Raw genomic sequence first — 20,884 nt, forward strand, 5'->3', positions numbered from 1 at the left:
TACTTTGTCTATTATGTTTTTCTATTAACTATTATTTATTAAGATTTTTACTAATCTCAGTTGATTACTGGTGTGCAATATCTGGCATTGCTACTAATTCCGGAAGACTCAGCACTTTTTTTATCTACCATGTTGTCCTCCACATAGATTAGTTACATGGACACCTGGTCCAATAGTACAGCTATTATGTATTTAATTTTTCTCAAGACAGCAGTGACTTATCTCTGATTTGCTTATCTGTTTGCTTCAAAATCCCCTGAACATGTGCAAGTGAAACTTTAAATAAGATGCCCTTGCATGGATTTAAATGTCTAGCTTTAGGCATCCAAAATTGAAAATTCTGACCTCATTCACCCAATTTCCCACACTATAAAATGGGACAAAGACTACTTAACTCAGCTCACCGGGTTGCTGAAAGGCCTAATTTAGGAATATGTTAGTGTAGTATGCAATTCTAGCGCTATAGAAATTTAAAGCATTTCATAACCGTCCATTCTTTATCTACAGTTCCTACCCGCCCCCCCTTTTAAATAGTTATCAAATCTTTTGACTAGATAAGTGAAGCTGGTTCTTTCACATGCCACTCAGTAAAAAAGAAAAGGGGAAAAGCGTTAACTCAGTTGAGCACAAGATACCACAAAATAGTCCCCAGTGGAGCCAGCTGATGAGAGGGTCCACTGTCCCTTGTGCCACTGCCAGTTCAAGCCTTCCTTGAGGGAGGGGGAAAGAGAGCCATATCCATAATGGCTGTAACTCGGTGTTACAGCAAATACTTTACACAGAAAAGCACCCAGGTTCAATCCCTGACATCTCCAGGTTGTGCTGAGCAAGATGTCTTGACTGAAATCCCAGAGGGTTGCTGCCAGTCACTGTAAACCATACTGAACCAAATCGAACTAGACCGACCAATGGTCAGACTCTGTATAAGGCACCTTCCTACATTCACAACTGCCTTCCTTAGTTGTGATTCTATGATGGCATATCAAGTATGGAGAAAGCCCTATCAACAACACTCTGCAACCTAATTCCTGAAGTACAAGCCTGTGTTAGGAGGGTCACTCAAACAAAGGGCTAGTTTACATGCTATCACAAGTGGTAAGTTTTTTGCTGTCACCATGGCAGTCTACCATCTTGTGGGCAGATGATGTATACACATTCTAAGGAGCAATATGGAAGCAGCCAAAGAAGCCATTTGCTACCACATTGCTAAGCATAATTTAACTATGTGATTAGATGGTTGCAATCCTTCCACATACAGCCAAACATATCATTACATAACAATTCCCCCTCCAACTGAAGTTTTATGGGCTACATTTCAGAAACTGACAGTATCATTTGGGGAGGGGCCGATGGATTATTGAGCAAACTATCAAAAATGAATAAAATATAAAGAGCTTACCTCTTAGATCATTTCCAAGCATATAAACTTTTATCATACTTTTGAAAAAGTGTCAAACCACTCGAAGGAGCACTTAAAAAATATGACTTATGAAAAACTGCTTTTACAGGTAATAGGAGCTCTGTAAAAGTCCTTCAGAAAATGGAGTTGCCTCCACTTTCAACATAGAAAAAGGTATAAAATTTGTGACAAATGGGAGTAGCTAGGACAGAATCATGGCCTTGACATTCAATCAAAGGCTTCTGAGATTGGTAAATAGTTCTGACAACAGATCGCATGTTTATGTGATAATAATTGTTCCCATGTTCACCTGCTATGAATGATATAGTGCCTAGCAGAGTGATATGGGTGTGATAATAAATAAATAAAAATTCAGAGGCAAAATAAAAACAGACAAGACAGTTTCTATATAGTGTTGTTTTCCAACCAAGATTGCCCTTAATGTTTTTTTTAAAACTGTTCCATTGTGAGACAAATCTTGGATTGTTTTGCTGTTTGAATACACAATTCTGTTATTGTTCACTCTCTGTGCCTCCTCTAAGGCTCCCTCTGTACACAGTGAGCCACATGGGAATTGCTTCCTATGAGATTATCCCAGGCATAGACAACATGCTGCCTCCAAATATTATTGGACTGCTTTTCCTATGGCCAATGGTCCAACCACACCTGGAGGGCACTATATTGGCTACCCTGTCTATCACATGTGTCTGAGGTATGTGTATTGGTGGGCAGGGCCAGCCACAATTGTAGAATGATGGGCTCATAAGACCAACCGAGGTTTGCAGACTACCCGAATGCAAGGGCCAGAGCTCAGTGGTAAAGTATCTGCCTTGCATGCAGAAGGTCCCAAGTTCAATCCCTGGCATCTCCAGGTAGGGCACAGAATGCCCCCTGCCTGAAACCCTGGAAAGCTGCTGCCAGTCAGTGTAGACAAAACTCAGGTGCATGGACCAATAGTTTGTCTCCATATAAGGTAGCTTCATACGTTTCTATCTTGTAGCAAAAGCAGCAGAGTCATGTGCAACCATATAGAATTATTAAGTTGTAAGCTTTTGCTAGCTAGAATCCACTTCATTGGTGGCTCTCTAAGCCTATGCCACATTAAATGTATTATTCTTGGTTAGATTTGTTGCAGCAGACCAACACATCTACCCTTCTGGAAATTAGTACACGGTCTAGTACACGCTTCCTTAACCTCTGCCCTGCAGATGTTTTTGGCCTACAACTCCCATGATCTCTAGCTAGCAGGACCAGTGGTCAGGGATGATGGGAACTGTAGTTTCAAAGCATCTGGAGGGTTGAGGTAGAGGAAGCCTGGTCTAGTATCTGCAGAGTTACATAAGAACCTATTTAATCTATCATCCTGTTCTTGCAATGGTTACCAGATGCCTGTAGGAAGCTCATTTGCAGGACCTGAGTAAAACAGCTTGTGTTTCCTAGTAACTGGTATTCAGAGGCATACTGCCTTTGACAATGGAGGTTAACATAGCCATCAAGGCTCATGGTCATGTGATAACTCTGTGAGCAAGTGGCTCCCACCGTGCTTAGTATTTGTGTGAAAGAGGATTAAAATTCCACTCTACGACTGCCATATATTAAAGGGCACCTGCTTGTAGCAATGTGGGCACATTCCCAGCAACAACTGTGTTACAGTTTGCTGGCAACACCAAAACGAGCAGCCAACACCACCAAACTCCCAATTAGCCAGGAGTAAGTCCCATGAATTGGATTGGATTATCATCTGTGTATACAATATATATAATATTTCAGTCCAGTAGGACAGCATCTCATGCAGTTTTACATATTTAATATTCACAGCTTTGACAACCATTTGAGCAACATTTAAGGTGATATTATATTAACATAATCAGAAAAAAAATTCCTGTGTGAATGACAAGAGGAGATGCCTCTCCCCTTCAGGGGCTACTTGAGGACCTTATATGTGTGTCCACAGTACTACAAAAGCTTGTACAAGTTCTTGCATTATCAAACAGGTTTGATAGCAGTTACCGTGTTTCTGGTTCCTCAAGAAGTTGCACAAGCGGAAGAACATCTTCAGACTTAGATTCACTTTTCTCATGCTACTACGTGTGTCTATTGGAAGGTTTTAAACAGAATTTCCATGAGTTGCAAGACAGGTTATGCATGCAGAAGGGGACCTTTAGATTCCACCCAATTCAGATAGCTTCACTGTTCCAGATAATTTTGCTTCTCTATATAGTATTGTGCATGGGTGTCAAATAAATTGTATTCACTGTGTCACATCAGAAACCTTGGAAACTGCTACAGGATGAGTGGAGTGTACTCAACTCCTTTATCTCAGGAAAGTTTAAGACTGCAATAATTCCATGGAATTTTAATGTGAATATATAAACAAAAGTATTAATAGGGTGAATACCTAGTAATTTCGCCTTTCTAAATCTTTAAGCCTCTTAAATGTAATTATCAAGTAATCTACAGAAGCATGTAATTAATGTGTGGATGCATGTTACTGTACTGTGTAAGAAAATCCTATGTATTTACTATATGATTGTATTCAAATTTCAGCACGTACCAGGAAAACAAAAGTTTCTTCAAAGAAAAAAAAGAGTATCAGCCTACACTAAGAATATATTCTATTACTTTGCTTTTAAGGAAATATCTCTGAAGAATGTCAAGCACAATAAAGGCATATTCCCCTAACATGAAAGCTCACAGAATGCTTACAGTACAATCCTATATATGTCAACTAAAAATTAAGTCCACTGAGTTCACTGGAACTTAAGTCTCAGGTAAGTATGTACAGGAATAGACCCTTACAAGACCAAATGATGGCATTGTGGCCTCTTAGGAATGTTCATGTAACATGCAGTTATGCCCTTACAAGCAGAGCTGGCAACCCTTGGTGGATTGCACACACAGAGGAAACTGCAAGTCAGCATGCTCTTGCTCTAGGTTGACATTTAACAGAAAATACCAATAATAAACATACACACACACTAAAATCAGAAATACTATGCTTTGGGTTTGGAATATTTAAGAGCCCAAGTTAATCCCAACACACAAAATTCAAGAGAAAGTTCTCATTTGAATGAAAGAAGGGGCATTTCCTCCTCTTGCAACGTTTCCCCTCTGGATTGCACACAGTCCATCTGGACTTTTAAGACAGTTTTAAGGAACCTATTTATTAAGTGTTAAGCCAATTTTCTCCATGCAGTCATTGCCTGACCCTCCAAGTTTGAGAAATCTGATATTTCAGACAACACAAGAATCAAAAACTTGGTAATGGCAGTAGGGTGAGGGAGGCAGATCAGAAATAGAATATAGATTAAGAAGCAACATCGGGGAATTTTCCCCCATGGTGCATATTTCTCATGCAGCTGAATGTATATGATATATGAGGAACAATTTCCTTAACAATATTTTTACTGCTTTGCTCTACTATTTTTGCTCTTGCTGCTGTAGTACCTGTCATCAAAAACATATCTCCAACTTCACAACTTTTTGTCTCATAGATTTTTTTTTTACTTTGTCACTCACAAACTACCTGCATAAAAACACACCTCAAGCTCCTGAAAATGCATTACTCTCACCAGCTTATTTCCATAGATTTAAGCTAAGGAGGATGCTTGATTAGCAAACATCTTTCACCAAAAGAATAATCATTGCTATGACATCGCCGCTCTGCTTTCACCAAGTGCCTCAGATTATACATCTGCCTTCCTAGGAAGTATCATTTGTCCCTGTAGCATGACTCTGAGGCTCTTGACAAGTGACTGTTCACCAAAAACAAAAATCTTTTGTGAAATATTTATATGCACATTCACTTTTATCCACCTATCCCTAGTACACATTCCAGAATAAGAAAAACCTGCTGTTTAACAGGATTGTGGCTGCAAATTCACTTACGAACATCTATTCACCTATAACTTAGCTTCCACGTACACACACAGTTTTCCATGGTTACTCAGTTGTGGCTTACTTCATCTACAGATTGTAAGCCATAGTGAAGCTCAGGACATTGTGGTGACACTGCCCATCTACTGCAAACACACTCCCTGCTTTACATATATGCTTTAATTTAACAGAGAGAGTGGCACATATTAAAAGTGATAAGACTGTACTGGTGTGGGGAGGATGGCTGGAGAGGGGCATGTATAAGGAAGACATCCATTTTGGGCATGTGTCTATATCATTCTGAGACAATATGTAACAGCTCAATCCTAACCATGCCTACTAAGAAATAAATCCTGTGGAATTCAAAAGATATGTGGAGCTAGGACTGCAGTCTAATGACAAACTTAAAAGAAAGTCTCACATTTATATGTAAACATGCCTAGGGGTTGGCGCCTTTGTTAAAATAAATTTAATCATTAGATTTTACAGCCAGAGCAACACTAACACATCAGTGTCACTCCAGAAACCAGATGAGATCATTTGGAACCCCAGAATCATGGGGGAACTTTGGGTGGGGTTAATTTCATTAGTATTGCTTTAGAAGCATGTGAATGACATCCAGTTATACAGTGTGAGTCTTTTAAAAGAGGCCCCGTGGAACATGTGCACTCTATATCCATGGGGCCTCTTTTAAAGGACTCACTCTGCATATTCCCTCCTCCCGAGGACTTTAAATAATTTCATAAAGTTCCCAATAGATGAGCCAGAATCCCCCCATTTTGTAGGCTGTGTAACTGGGGCAGCCTTTGGTACTTTTGAGAGATAAGGATATGCAAATTTTAGGGAGTGTATTACTGGACCACTGAAGTTTGATTATCTAGATGAACTGTTTCCCAAACTTGGGTCTCCAAATGTTTTTGGACTACAGTTCCCATCATCCCTAACCACTGGTCCTGCTAGTTAGGGATGATGGGACTCGTAGTCTAACAACAGCTAGAGACCCAAGTTTGGGAAACCCTGGTCTATAAGCTGCTATGTTCCTCCCCAGAATGTTCCATTCTGAAGGGATGGGGGGCAGAAGTGAACAGGAGCTGCCATTTTGTTCTCAGAATACCCTTTGGAATGAAGCATTTGGAGAAAGCATAGTGGCCTTCAGCAAATTGGAGCTTAGCTCCAGTAAGTCTCACCCTTCCAGATTCCTCCTGAAAATAAAAAAAGAAGGGAATCAGTTTTGCCCCTTCTTTCACCCTCACCCACCAAATTCAGGCTGAAGTTTGGAACTGCCAGAAGTTTGGCCCAATAGTATAGCAAAGATACTTCGCCATAACTGAATTGTCTAAAAAATTCCACCAGCTACTGGGAGACATGAGGCATTCCAATATACATTCAGCATGGATGCAAAATAATTATACTTCATGCAAACACAATCTATTTTTAATGATAATATTATGTTATACAAAAAAAAAATGGCTTGAGACATATGCTACTAGCAGTTGTGAAAGCATTATTTGCCTAATTCATTTTTTATTTGGAACATAAACCTCCCAATAAATCTACACTATATAGCCCTATACATAAGCAAGAAAATATATGCATTAAGAAAAAAATGCATATGGTAGTTTTACTCATACTTTGACAGTGAATTACATCTGCAGATTCCAGTACTTTCCTCTGAAAAGGGATAAAAAGTACATAAAGCTTTATAAAATATTAATTTTCTTATAGTAATGGAAATTTCTTGAGGTCTGGCTATTCCCAGAAAAACTAGCAATTTTCTGTTATTTCCCCCAGGAAATAGGCCATAATTTGCTGCATTTCTTGAATACAATTATTTAATATGTTGGAAGATAGAATTTGTTAATGATGTGAGTACTTTGCATTCCGGCACCGAATAATTATAGAAATTGTGTCACATGACTGCTATTGTGAAGTCTGAATTTCTTAAATGCTCTTTTTCTTCAAAGATAAATATTATTTGAGTCCTTTTCACAAGTTCTAAGTCTTAGCTAAGCATTTCAGCTGATACAATAAGATACTGAGGTGGCATTGTAAAGAATCCCACATACATTTCTCAGAGACACATGCAGGAAAATAACGTTTGCAGTATTTTTCTTCATGGAGGCTACTTTAAGAATAAATGACCTTTCTGTTCAAAACTAATAGCAAACAAAATTGGTCCCAATTGTGTGCCGAACAAAAGAAACGAGAAGTAGTACATTAGCTTCAATCAGATGCATTTTTCTCCATTTCAGCCTCACTGGTCTGTGAGCAGCAGGGAAGCATTAAAACATAATCAGGGTTTATAACAAAGGCACACAACTGTGGAGAAAATCACAAACCCACTCTTTAATTTGTAACAGGTCAGGTCAAGAATAAAGTGTGGCGTTCATATTTTGGATCACCAAAGCTAATGTGCTTTAAACTGGGATCCAGATACATGATCGGATGCTTTCTTTTTTAACAGTACAGAGATTCTGGCAGTATACCTAACAGGAAAATGTCTCTCTCCCCCCTTCCCCCTCTCAACATCTGACAGATCAGCTCTACAGTTAAAGCACAACAGGTGTATGCATTTGAAGTACCATCCAGATAGATTAGGATGCACTGTTAGCAAAGTCTATTGTAAAAGAAAATCTTCTAAGACTTTTTTTTATTGGGGGTCTGATTACTTGATGATTCATTCGGCAACCCATGATTTTCTGGTTCTCAGGAATGGTTAGAAAAACCAGGTGGAATCGATGAGTCCCCTTTTCATTCCTGATCTTTAGAATGGGAAGTTTGATTGCACCTTGAAAATGGTACCTTCTTCAGGTATGGTAGGTAAAAGCAAAGTAAATGACTTTCTCATCATAGCTCCCCAGCTATAAAATGCCTTTCCAGTGGAGATTTGCCCAGCAAAATGTTTTTGTTCACCTAGGCATTTTAACTTGTGCACATTTTAATTACCGTATTTTTTGCTCTATAAGACACACTCCCCCCTCCTAAAAAGTAAGGGGAAATGTGTGTGCGTCTTATGGAGCGAATGCAGGCTCCATGGCTTCAGCGAAAGCAACGCAAAGCCTCCGGAGCGCAGCGAGAGCACTCCCGCTGCACTCTGGAGGTTTGGGGCGGCTATCCCTGAAGCCAGGAGAGCAAGAGGGGTCGGTGAGCACCAACCCCTCTTGCTCTCCTGGCTTCGCTTCGCTGGAGAGGCACTGCGCAGTTTTCGCTCTCTGTGCAGCACCCCTTCAGCGAAGCAGGAGGAGAAATGGAAGGGGCTCCGTTTCTCCTGGCGCTTCGCTGAAGGGTGCTGCACAGAGAGGGAGAGAATATTTCTTTTCTTGTTCTTCTCTAAAACTAGGTGTGTCTTATGGTCGGGTGCGTCTTCTAGAGCAAAAAATATGGTACTAATGTTTTATCTGTAGTTTGTGTTTATGTTGTGATGTAATGAACTGTGCAGTGACCTGAAATTCTAAACAGAATAAAGGATGGTATAAAAAGCTTATAAATGAACAAATAATACCTCACCCCTATAAGAGAAAGTAAATTGAATAAAATGGGACTGTAATAATTGTATCATCCGTGAAAGTACAATACAGTGGACATTACTATGGCATCTCTAGAAGATTTGGGTTTCCAAATCTTCCTTTGATTTTCTATAATTGGTTGAAAGCAGATGTTAAAATAGGGGTGCCAGATGATAGCTAATATAGTGCTATATTATCCAGCAATGCCTGTCCCATGGCCAAGATAGTTCTATATTTACTCAGAAGTCCAAATGATCAAAGAACCACTACAGTTTTAATTATATCATTTCTTATTGTTCCTTGGTTAGTACAGCAGTGCATCACTGATGAACTGTGGTTTAATTTTGCTTAACTAGTCATTTCCTGATCTTTAATTAGATTTCTATCATGATTTATTAATCTTTTTATTACAAAGTACGACTGTTTCACACTTAAAGACTGAAAGGAAGCCATTAATTAAATTAATTCTTGAGGGAGCAGGAATCGATCTATTATGGGGCAATTAATGGACAGTTCATTAGTTGTGCTGGATACAAAACCAGGGTCAGAAGATACAAGTAAGAAACTTCTAATTAAAGGCACTGTAGCCCAGAAAAGACTTAACAACACTTTGCCATTTTAACAAACACATTGTGTGATAAAAGAGAATTGGACAGCAGAGGAAAAACTGGTATGCAATAGGTCAGAAATTGGTAAATTTTCTCTAAAAATAAATAGATGGACAACAGATGGAATTACCAAACTAAACTCAGTACAAAAGCAACCCTGATCTCTTTCTATTGTTGTATGTGATCCACTTCAAAATGGAACTCCTGCCTGGCTCTAACCATCGGTATGAGAAGGAGCGGCTGTAGGGTGGTTATCCCACACCCTGCTGGAAAGACCACTCAGATCCAACAGCATTGGCTAAAGGGAACTGCACGCTGCCTCCATCCATCAACCGGAGGAGTAAGAGCTGTTTAATTGTCATGTGTGTTGTTTTCTATTATTGCAATGTGTTAGAACAGTGACTTCAAAATGTGAAACAACAAATAAAATGGCTGCTTTGTTATGCATGCAAACTTTCTATGATATAATTATGGAGTTTTGGAATATCTGTATTTTGAAAATCATCCACTACACAGTCTTGCAGTTGCCACAAGTACATGTAGAAGCTGATGAGCCGGGATGTCCAAGTCAATGACTAATCTTATGAAAGCCCTGCCCCCACCGTTTTTCTCCCTCAAAAAGTACAACTGAGATTGGGATGTTGCAGGCCATACATTACTTCCTTTATGACGGAGATGATCCACTGGCGGAGATTTAAATATATGAAGCAGAGCTAATATTCAGTAAATTTCTAGTAGAATATCCAGTAGGAATTTCTAATAGAACACCAGTATGATCAAAATTCCACCCTGCACAGAAACTAAAGTGCTAAAAGTATTGAACCATCTAAATATCCAGATCTGTTAATCCAAATACAAAAATGCAGGCCCTAACAATGTGCATGCTTATGCTTGACAAGGTTTGCAGATTGTTCACTTGAACTGACAGAGCAGGGGGGATTTATGATTTAATGCAAGCTTTTATATAAAATTTGAAAATGGGAAAACTTAATGAGAATTTTCATTATTAGGAAACCATCCACCATCATGAAAAATTAATTATTTATGGTAAGAAGATGCATGATACTGTGTCTTTTATTGCAATTTCTTCACATGTCACTAGGCCTTTCTCTCTTTTTCTTTTTTCTTGATCAGTGGAAAAATCAGAGATAACCAAATACTTCACTGAAGCATAACGTCAAGGAGATAGTATTTGAATAAAACTCCAGATTTTTAATAAATGCAGGGGGTGGGAAATTACAGAATTTCTTAGCTCAGTATTGATGGACCTAAGTTATCTGATTATATAGCTGTATCCTAGTTTTAAAGAACAGCATTTATCCCATAGGTACAGATTATCTGAATAATTTACAAACTCCCTTTAGCGAATGCATTCTACCATTTAATCCTCAAAAGCAAAATACCTGTTGTATATCCCAGGGTGTTATGCACTGCTTACTCTCTTTGCTAACTTATAATGGTAAAAGTTCTTTCCTCTGTATAACATTTTTGAACAATTGATTTATTTTGCAATTTGATAGTGCCCTTGCATAGAACCAACTTATTAAAGAGGATCAGAGACACTGATGGACCATGTCCAACTCAATGCAATAGGCTAGAATCTGTTGACCCCATCCTGCTCATCAGCAGCTTTCATGATCAATGGGACTAAATACAAAGACCTGTGTAGAATGTTATACTAGGAAGTGATATAACAAAAGTCTTTTGCCTTACATATAATTGCTACAAAAAGAAGCGTTTACATCTCTGTTCTCATCAAAAAGTTTCTCTGGGGATGGCCCTGCCCTAATTGTTTTAAATTCTTTAAATTGCTTTTTAACGTGTGTTTTATAGTTTGGGTTTTTGTTTTAATTATTAGAGGTAAGATATGCCTGGGAAGAGAGGAGCAGGGGGGACCCCAATCACGGTGGTTCTGGATAAAGCTGGGTATGGTGTGGGGGTGAGGCAGGCTGGGAAAGGGGCACATAGCACAGTTAGTGCACCAGCCCCTGCTCCAACTTTGGGTATTGTGGTTATCCTGTCAGCCAGCCCTTGGGTCTGTTGAATGCCAGATTGGCTTTGAATACCACCTCCCACAACCATGGTCTGACTGTGAATGAGGAGATCCCTCTGGCCTGTATTTCTCTGAAATGTGGATGAAGTGAGCAAGGCAGAGTAGGTCTCACCCAGCTATGTCCACTGGGGACTCGGTCAGTACAGCATTAGAGCAGACTTGAGGCTGTAGAGATTCCATCTTTTTGGGCTCTCTGTCAAGTTGAATGGGGGTCAGGAATGTTTGCTTCTGGCACTGGGTAATCAGGACAGATGATGGATTCTGCTGGTTTACTGCCCACCTCACTGCCTAGCAGTCTTCCTGCTTTGATAAAGGGCAGTGATTCTCTTGGATTCTGAGTAGCATTCACAACCATTGGCAATTGTATCCTATGAGGGCTGAAGCCATGCGCCATAAGAGTTCAGCTCGTTTTTAAAATATGTAAAAGTATTCAATCGCTGAGTTTGAGCAGGTTTTAAAAGACTGTGGTCGATTTGTTTTTCAGTGGTTTTTAAAATGTTTTATGACTGCTGATTTCCCACCTCCACCCCTCTAAATGATTACCTTTTAATTTTCTTCTTCCATTCATAAGCTGCTGCTAAAACCTAGGCTGACATAGTATTGGGCATCAGTAATAAATGAATAAAAGTTTGAAAATAGATTTTAGTAACCTTTATTGTGGGCAAAAACTTGAGGATATTTGTCTAAATGTAGAATAAAGGATATGGCAAAAACAACCAACCTCTAAGAAGCAAATCCTGACAGGGTTTTGCCAAAGGCATATTTCAAATGGCTTCCATAAATAAATAAATAAATAAATAAGAAAAAGAGCTCAATAACTAAACTTTATGCTGCTATTTCAAGGTGGCTTTAGCAATAGCACTTCAGTCACTGCCCCTCCATTAACATATCTAGGTGTCTCAAACTATATGCACCAGCTGTGCTTCGAATTATACATGCCACAAACAGCTAGCACTCTTTGCATCCCCATCTCAAGGTTGCTTCCACAGAACAGCCCTTTTTGTGTTGCTCTTTTGCAATCAGCTGGAAGTGGAATTAAATTCAAGGCTGAAATGAAGCACTCCCTCCAAAATATGGTAAAGGTAAAGGGACCCCTGACCATTAAGTCCAGTCGTGGCCGACTCTGGGGTTGCGGCGCTCATCTCGCTTTATTGGCCAAGGAAGCCAGCATACAGCTTCTGGGTCATGTGGCCAGCATGACTAAGCCACTTCTGGCAAACCAGAGGAGAACATGGAAACGCTGTTTACCTTCCCGCCGGAGCAGTACCTATTTATCTACGTGCACTTTGACGTGCTTTCAAACTGCTAGGTTGGCAGGAGCAGGGACCGAGCAACGGGAGCTCACCCCGTCGCGGGGATTCGAACTGCCGACCTTCTGATTGGTAAGTCCTAGGCTCTGTGGTTTAACCCACAGCGCCACCCGTGTCCCATCCAAAATATGTTACCCTACCTGCAAACTCCCTCTTTGCACTTCCTGCTGCTTCCAGTTTCTACTTTCTCTGTAGGAAACTAAGTAACTTGAAGCATACTAAGCAAAATACCCTGCAACAGGGCACTTAGAAAAAGAACCTAGCAGCATGAAGGCTAATTTCTGCCAGCGAGAGGAGGTGGCAATGTGAACCTCATATAGACAATGGTTAGTGCAGAAGTAAAGGGTGTTCACAGCATGTAAAGAGCAGAGCAAACTTTGTTTCCTTTGTTGGTCTTCTACCTTGGACTTGGAAGATCAGAAGGTTTGTCAACACACAGAATATTACTATGTGAACTGGCATTTCATAACAAGATGTATCATCAGCTGAAGTGCCCATTAACGCCATGTAGAGAGAAAGGTGTAGGAGAACATATGGGCAAAAACTGAGCATTGCAAATAGGAATGTATAAAAACCGTCGAGAGAGCATTTTTACCTCAGTACATACTAGTCTAGCTTTCCAACTTAACAGAAAAATGTCAAAGGGCAATTGGGAGTGAGACGATGTACAGCCAGAATTTATTTAAAAATCTGATTGTATACATGTGAGGTCACTATCCTAACAAAAATGATAAATTGTGAGGCATGTATATTGCATCCATGATATGCCTGAGCTCTGGCAATCCTGGTGTGCTTTGTTTTTCCATTACCTTTAAAGTATGTCTGTATTAGCTCCCATTCAGGTTGGTTTCTTTGGCTTTCATTTCAGTTTGTCTCTCATTGTCTCCGATTAGCCCTCCTTTGTTTCTGTGCTGAGCTTTAGGCACTTCCAGTACTGTATGTGTGTACCTCAAGCTCAGCAGAGGAACTCAAAGGACAAGATGCACCATGTAGAAGAAACAAATCATCTTGCTGATGTAGGAAGCTGGGACCTCCTGAAAGGCAGGAGACATGAATCTCCTGCCAATCAGTTTCATAGGATGGAGCCTGAGGTCAAAAAATTTTATGAGGGAGAAAACTTTCCCCCTCTGGTTTCTCCATATCAGGCATTATATATATATCAGTTATCTCTCCCCCCCCCCAACAGCTCTGTAATATCCTTTGCAAGGTGTGGCATTTCTTGCAGCACCTGCCCCATCACCATGAGAAACACCGAATGCATCAATTACAACATGCCTCTCCAAGGGCCACTCAGATGAAAATCACGCAGCCGCTACCGAGTCATCCCCAGGCATTCAATAACTCTGATCTTTCTTCTCACATGACACAATTTACTTGCCTGAGTGCACACCTGGGAACAGCTGGGAACACTCACACAAATATAAAACTATTGTCTCAGCCAGCCTCCTTTTGTCTTCTTCTGGATATTGCAGTTCTAACAAACTGCATTAGGATTCTCTTCAAAGTCCCAGACACAATCTGTTATTCACACTTCTTTTTCATCATTTTCTCATATGACGACTAATCTGCACTTTCTTCATTGTAGGCAAAAAGATGAGGATATTTGATGGGAATCATTTGTCTAGAGAAAGGATAATGGATTTGCCTGCAGTTCTTTTAACAAAAACCAATCAGAGTATCTTGGACTTTGTGATATTGATCCAAAAATTCATCAACAATAAAGAATAAAAAAGAATTATTTTCTTTCTCCCTCAACTCACACCTTTGTACCTAGGCTAGGCAGGCACCTGTATATGTAACAAATAACATGGTGCACAAAGCTGTGTTACAGATGATTTTATCCTCTTTTTTTATTCCCACACAGCTTTAATATAATATTCCTAAATTATAAATGACTTGAGGTTTGCTTCACAGCCATTCCTATATGGATACTTTATTTCCATGTCCTCAATATCTGAATGAAGCACAAAGAAATTTAAGTGAAAATTACACAAAATATGTGTCAGAATCGTAATGAGAGCCAAAATAAATGTTCTCAGGTGGACATTATTAGTGCAAGAAAGGGGTTTGTGGGGTGGGATGGGGACATCTCAAAAACATTCCTTTTCCATCCCCGAATGTCTGCCACTCTGCTGTTAACTTGCTGCTCCAGGCAGCTCCATTAATGCCTTCTCCACCACCACCAGGGGGGCTTCTCCCATGCAGACTTCTTACAGCCAGTTGTGTGAGATCTCGCATTGTGAATGTGATGATTTCACAATGTCAAATAGCAATTCAGAAGTGGCACTGTGACAATGTCACTGAGGGCAAATGTTGCCAGGTTAGAGGGAGGACAATATTTTCACATCACCTTACCATCACTCTGCAAGTAAGGATGGCGGGGAGAAAGAATGAGACCATGCTTGCCCTGGATGCATATCAAGTGTGCAGGAAAGGAGAATATGATGTTGGGAAAGATGGAGGGCGCAAGGAGAAGGGGACGACAGAGGACGAGATGGTTGGATGGTGTTCTCGAAGCTACTAGCATGATTTTGACCAAACTGTGGGAGGCAGTGGAGGACAGAAGTGCCTGGCGTGCTCTGGTCCGTGGTGTCACGAAGAGTCGGACACGACTAAACGACTAAACAACAACAGTGGGAGCCACTGTCACCAGGGTGGTTACCCACCTCCCCAGACAAAGCTGTAGGAAGACAAATGTAGCTGCTATTGTGACTACTTTGCTACATCCTCCTAGGCGGCTGCCAACACACACACACACACACACACCCCGCAAACAATGGAGACACTCCCCCAGCATCCTGCACTTGAATTACTATGGGTAAGATGGGAAATACTCCTCTGTTCACAGCCCTCCCCAAACACTGAAAGCAAGCCCTCTTTTTTTTTATTGACTGCCAAGAGACCTACAAAGTTAATCTGTTTCAGCTCAGCTCTGCTTAAAACACTGAAGAAGATCAATTATAGTACATTACACAAGGAGGTGGCTCTTCCTCTAACTGTAAGGCGAGCATGCTGGAACAGAGACTGCGCTTTAGTCCTGAGTGAGAGCTAAGTCATTTAGCATCCCATAAAAGTGCTCAAGAGGTTTTAGAAGCAAATATATGCACTTCATGGCTTCAGTCTTGAAACTGCTCTGCCAGTACAAGTCTTGTTTACTTCAGTTAGAGAGCTGTAAGAATCCATTTGTCTTGAGTGAATTACTACAGTCAAGGCATAAATAACATTCTAGATTCTCTGTAATTATGACAGTGTGTGTCTGTGTGCATGTGGGACTTTAACCATAGCATTCCCCAGCTTAGTTTCCTACAAATACATCATATCTCCATGGATCATTTTCAGTATTTCAGACAAATTTATTATAAATGACAGATTTAGGGTGCTGACAAGATTGCTAGCTTATTTCTCACCATTTTGATTTAGGAGGCAAAAATAGTCAAGTTTTACTTTAAATTCATCCAAGTTTGGATAATCAGGGTCTTTATCGCTTTGTGAATGAACTGAGAGCATTATGGAGGAAAGATATGATTTGTTACTGAAATGCTTCAGAATTGGCTATGGCTTTCAACTGCATTTCTTATAATCAAGGTCTATTTAGGGTGAAGTCTTCTGTCTCCTCCATGTCTTATCTTCTCACCACTTCAAACTCTCTGGGCTTCTCATCTGCTTTTGTAAAAAACAACAACACAATGTCTTCATTCTCCTATAACCTAAATATCAGCCAATCTAGCCAGTGTTGCAGAAACTGTGGCTGTTATTAGCTTGTTTTTCAGACAGTGATTTTCTCAATTACATCCTTAAAACTAGCTCTGGCATTTTGTTTTTATTTTCTTGTAATAGCTTGCATTCTCTTTGGAGGCTTGCTGGCTTCATGTATTCAGCAATTAACTCCTGGCTTCTTGCTGTTATGACAGTACTTTGTCTTTAACATGTTTTGCGAATACATCCTTAGGAAAACTATCTTAATTGGATGCTATTAAACTCATTTTGTCTGGAATACAGAGGGCTTCTATTAAGATATCTCTGTGCAATCATTGATTTGGTTTTAATAACTATAGTGTGAAGGTTGAGGGAGGTTAAATAAGAATGCCTTCCATGTCCCAGAAAAGTCCTAAAATTGCCATTTGTCTTGACCTTTCTCTCTCCCCTACCTCAGTACACCACACATATTAAGACTCCCATCATTTATGAGATTATGAAAATTTATAACTTATTTCTCAGAATGCATTGTGGGTCCAATACCATTAGTATGTTATTGGTAGAAGGTATTCTTAACTTGCTCATCAAACACTCACCTACTACTGGTTTGGTGAGTATCCAGATTGCCAATTCAATGAATACAATATGCCCCTGTAGTATGTCAATTTAGTTCCTGTATGCATTTGAAGGGCACTGAATTCCAGCAAGGAATGGTGCCCACGTACTAAATCATTTAATAGCAGAGATAACAAACTGTATATGCTAAGAGTTTTTCCATGATTACCAGTGATAAGGGAATACCAAAACCAACAGGACTTAATTAACAGTAATAATAGTAGAGCTAATGGTGATATTAGCTCCATAAGAAAGCTGCTGGATTCAAAGACATCAAGCTGTTTTCAAAACTCAGTCGACTCTGTAGTTTTTCTGAAGCAACTACTGAGGTGCAAGTATTGCCTAAGAATTTTTCCATCCTACAGAAATAGTTGCATATAAATATCAAAATAGCTTGTTTGCTTTTAAATATCAGAATGGTTTGCTTACAAATATCAAAATGCTAATTAAAGCACAAGACAGTGCTGGGGAATAATTGCCTACATGAAAGTCCACAGCAAAGAATGTCAAAATACAACATTTTAGCTATTTGGAACTAATGTGTGTGGAATTTCTAGAATGGGAATGGTAGATGGGACCCTCCTTGTGTGCAGTGACCTTCAGGCCTGTTCTAAAGCTATACTTTGCTCAACTATTCTGTTGTTATGAATGGCGTTATTTATCTGGTTAGGTCTATTCTTTCACATTTTCATTTTTAGCTCAACTACATTGTCTTATTATTTTAATATTAGTATTTCAGGAATTTATAAGACTTTCCTTGATAAATTGGAATCAGAATTTATGCAATAAAACAGAAAGCCAAACATCCATAGCACATTGCTCCCAAAATTAGTATAATGGCTATTTATGGGTTTCTGGGTGCCAAAATTGGCCTAGGGAGGATTGAGCCAATGTGCTGCCCTCCAGATGTTGTTGGACTACAATTCCCATCAAATCCAGTCAGGACATCAATGGCTGGAGTGGTGGGATCTGTAGTTCAGTAGCTTGAAGGCACCATGTTGACTACTCCTAATTTAGAGAAATAACAGGGTGGGGACGAAAGACCCCTTGAAACATACAACAAAGAAAGGAAAAGTTGTTAGGATGCACACACATACACCATTGGAGGATTTGGAATGCAAGCAATTGCAACTTAGGGGTTTACGCTGGAAAAGTGACAGTTGCTTTGACAAGTGTATAAATTTGAAAAACTGCAGCTAATCATTCATAACTTTGTGAGAGAAAGGACAGCTACAGATTGAACCACAGCAATTTTTGAGACGGGTGGAGGCAGATTGATATAAGATAGACAAATAGTCCTTGAGACAGGATGAAAGACCATGCAAGCCAAGAAAGGGTATAGAAGGAAAATAAGAAAAGGGATAAAGAGGGGGAAATGTGTATCTCAGCAAAATAAAAAGGAAGAAAATAAGGCAATGGAAGTTATCACAAGCAAATTAGCATAGCCCATTAGTAACAGTTTGAAATAGGAAGAACTTAAGCAAGGAGAAGTGAAAGATATGAATGTAAATGATAAAGAAGAAATCCCTGTGAGAGAGAAAATATCTCTTGACAGCAGTGCTTAAGTTGAAGAAATGGAACTGGAAGGAATTTATAAAGTTAATAGAATTCACTATTTACTCTCAAAAAATGTAAGAGCATGCTCACATTACCTTTAACTAAAAGGCAGGAATATACAACGCAAAAGTAGTGAAAAGGGAGGGAAAAATTTCAATTTAATTTAACTCAAAAGACAAGAATAATAGTCCAAAACAGGTTCACATAACGTTATGTGGAAAAAGAAATAATGAATGTTTCTAAACAAGACAACTGTAATATTGAAAACTATATTGTCAAACAAAGAAAAAATATCAATAAAATTACAGAAGAGTCGTAAAATGCAGTGAAAGAAACATAAGGAAACAATGTATAAATGTAACACGCCCACCCAAAAAGAGGGAAAATCTATATCCAGTCATCAAAGCTTGTTATTAACATACCTGTCCCAAAGGAGAAAGCATTGAGCAAGGCATGGTTTTTGAATCACATAATAGTACACCAATGCTACTGGACCCAGACAATTTAACACTGGAATTCTGAATGGATCATTTGGTTGTTTGAAAAATTATAAAGAGCTATTTTTAAAAATGCAAAGAGAAAGGTAAGTCTTTTGGCATAATATATTGAATGGAAAAACTATGGAAACAGCAGTATATTGATGCCTTTCCAATCTAGGCAGATGTTTGCATACATCTGTGCATTTGAGTATTGTTTGTGTGTTGGGGGTGGGAACAAAAAATGATATATATGAAGCTTTCATCCACTCACCCAAAAGTGTCTTGCATGACAGTTAAGATTCCAGATTTTTTAAAAAGTGACACCTTGGAAAATCATGGTTTAGCAAATGAGCCTGCAACCAGCCCACAAAATCCGATTCAACTACCAGAAGCACAAATAGCACAAGAGGTGGAAATATACTTTTGGCTTTCTGTGCAAAGGCAGACTGTTTGAAATGGCTGAAGAAATCCTTTATACAGTTGATTGCAAGAATGGTAGTGCATAAACACATTTCTTGGATGCTCTAGGAAGTTGTGAGGAAACTATCAAACTTTGTTGCACGTAATGCATGACGAAAGATGAACTGCATTTCTGTGAGTTTGACTGGGATAGCTGAACTGGTTTTAGTGGGACTAAGTTAACAGCTACTTAAAAGGGAAGTGAGGGGCCAAGGCATGTGAAAGTTGCTGCCCTTTGCAGTCCTACCCCCAGCTGAGATTACCTGAGTTGTCCTATCAACTTGCCATGAAACCTTGTGGTTCTAGTGTTAATGCCAGGTTGATCCATAATGAAACACCTACGTATCCAGGACTCAATCCTGGATAAGGAGGTTTACCTGTCCTGAATCACCAAGTGCTGGCTGAGTAAATTGGAGAAGCAGATTTCACTTAGCTTTGTCCACCCAGTTTCTTGGGGCATCATCAGTGTGTGTTCCAAGGCTAGGCAGAGGTAGGATCATTGTGATCTGTAGAGATTTAATTCATCCAGCCTCGCTCGGTCAACCGCATGATCTGCACATGCAACCAGGAAGTCTTGGGCAGATTGGGCGACTGGTCTTGTTAATGCACTCCAGCTCCCACAGGGTGTGTTCATAGTATGTGTGATTGACATGTTTTATAGCCTTTTTCACTAATAGCAACTTTTTTATCTGTCAAGCTTTTACTATAAATGTTATCCTTTCCAGCATGTCTGTGAACCATTTTCTGGAGTTTGGATATGCCAAAGTGGTGTCTGAACTGGACAAGGAAAGTATAAAACTTGCAAAGCCAACCTGCTTACTTGAATCACAATAAATCTATTGTTTAGGCACTGCAGTTGTGCTTGAATCTGACATATTTATATTGTTCTTAGTACAAGGCTTCTGGGGCTTTGATAAGTGGTTAGCTTGGCAAGATAACTGGATTCCCATCAATCAAGCTTGATATATTCCATTAGAGATACAAAATCTCAGTGGTCAATTTTATAGCCCTGATAATTATATTCTATGCAAAACTGAGTTACCAAGGATGCATTTATCAATCATAAAAATTAATTATTTCATGATATATATCAGTTAGATATGTGAAGGATATATGTTGATGTGGACAAGCCAAAAGCACAATCTATGTTTAACTAACAGAGATGTTTTGAACTTTCTCATACTTGCCTCCAAATTAATTGCTGCTTTATATATGTAGCATAATAAATAATGACAAAGTGTTGAACTTGCACAATGACTGGTCATATTTCTGAAAATCCCACAAAGTACATACGGGAGGTGGGAAACAGGGGAACAAAAGTTGCTG

The 20,884-nt window shown here is 39.4% G+C and overlaps 2 protein-coding genes across 10 annotated transcripts in view; one reads left to right on the forward strand and one right to left on the reverse strand.

Annotated features, from left to right (window-relative positions):
• LOC309342855 (uncharacterized protein) overlaps positions 1 to 9,836 on the forward strand; it is an 86,440-nt gene extending 76,604 nt beyond the window's left edge. For 5 of the 7 annotated variants that reach the window (XR_014157009.1, XR_014157010.1, XR_014157011.1 and 2 more), the window contains 3 exons: positions 3,947 to 4,170; positions 7,986 to 8,095; positions 9,624 to 9,836. The gene's annotated coding sequence lies outside the window, so the exon portion shown is untranslated. The remainder of the gene's footprint in view (positions 1 to 3,946; positions 4,171 to 7,985; positions 8,096 to 9,623) is intronic. The other 2 variants (XM_081863796.1, XM_081863798.1) reach the window with 2 other exon arrangements.
• ATRNL1 (attractin like 1) overlaps positions 1 to 20,884 on the reverse strand; it is a 514,893-nt gene that overhangs the window by 30,987 nt on the left and 463,022 nt on the right. The window lies entirely within an intron of this gene.

The sequence above is a fragment of the Podarcis erhardii genome (assembly GCF_964252035.2).
Source record: "Podarcis erhardii genome assembly, chromosome: 5".
NCBI lineage: Eukaryota > Metazoa > Chordata > Lepidosauria > Squamata > Lacertidae > Podarcis > Podarcis erhardii.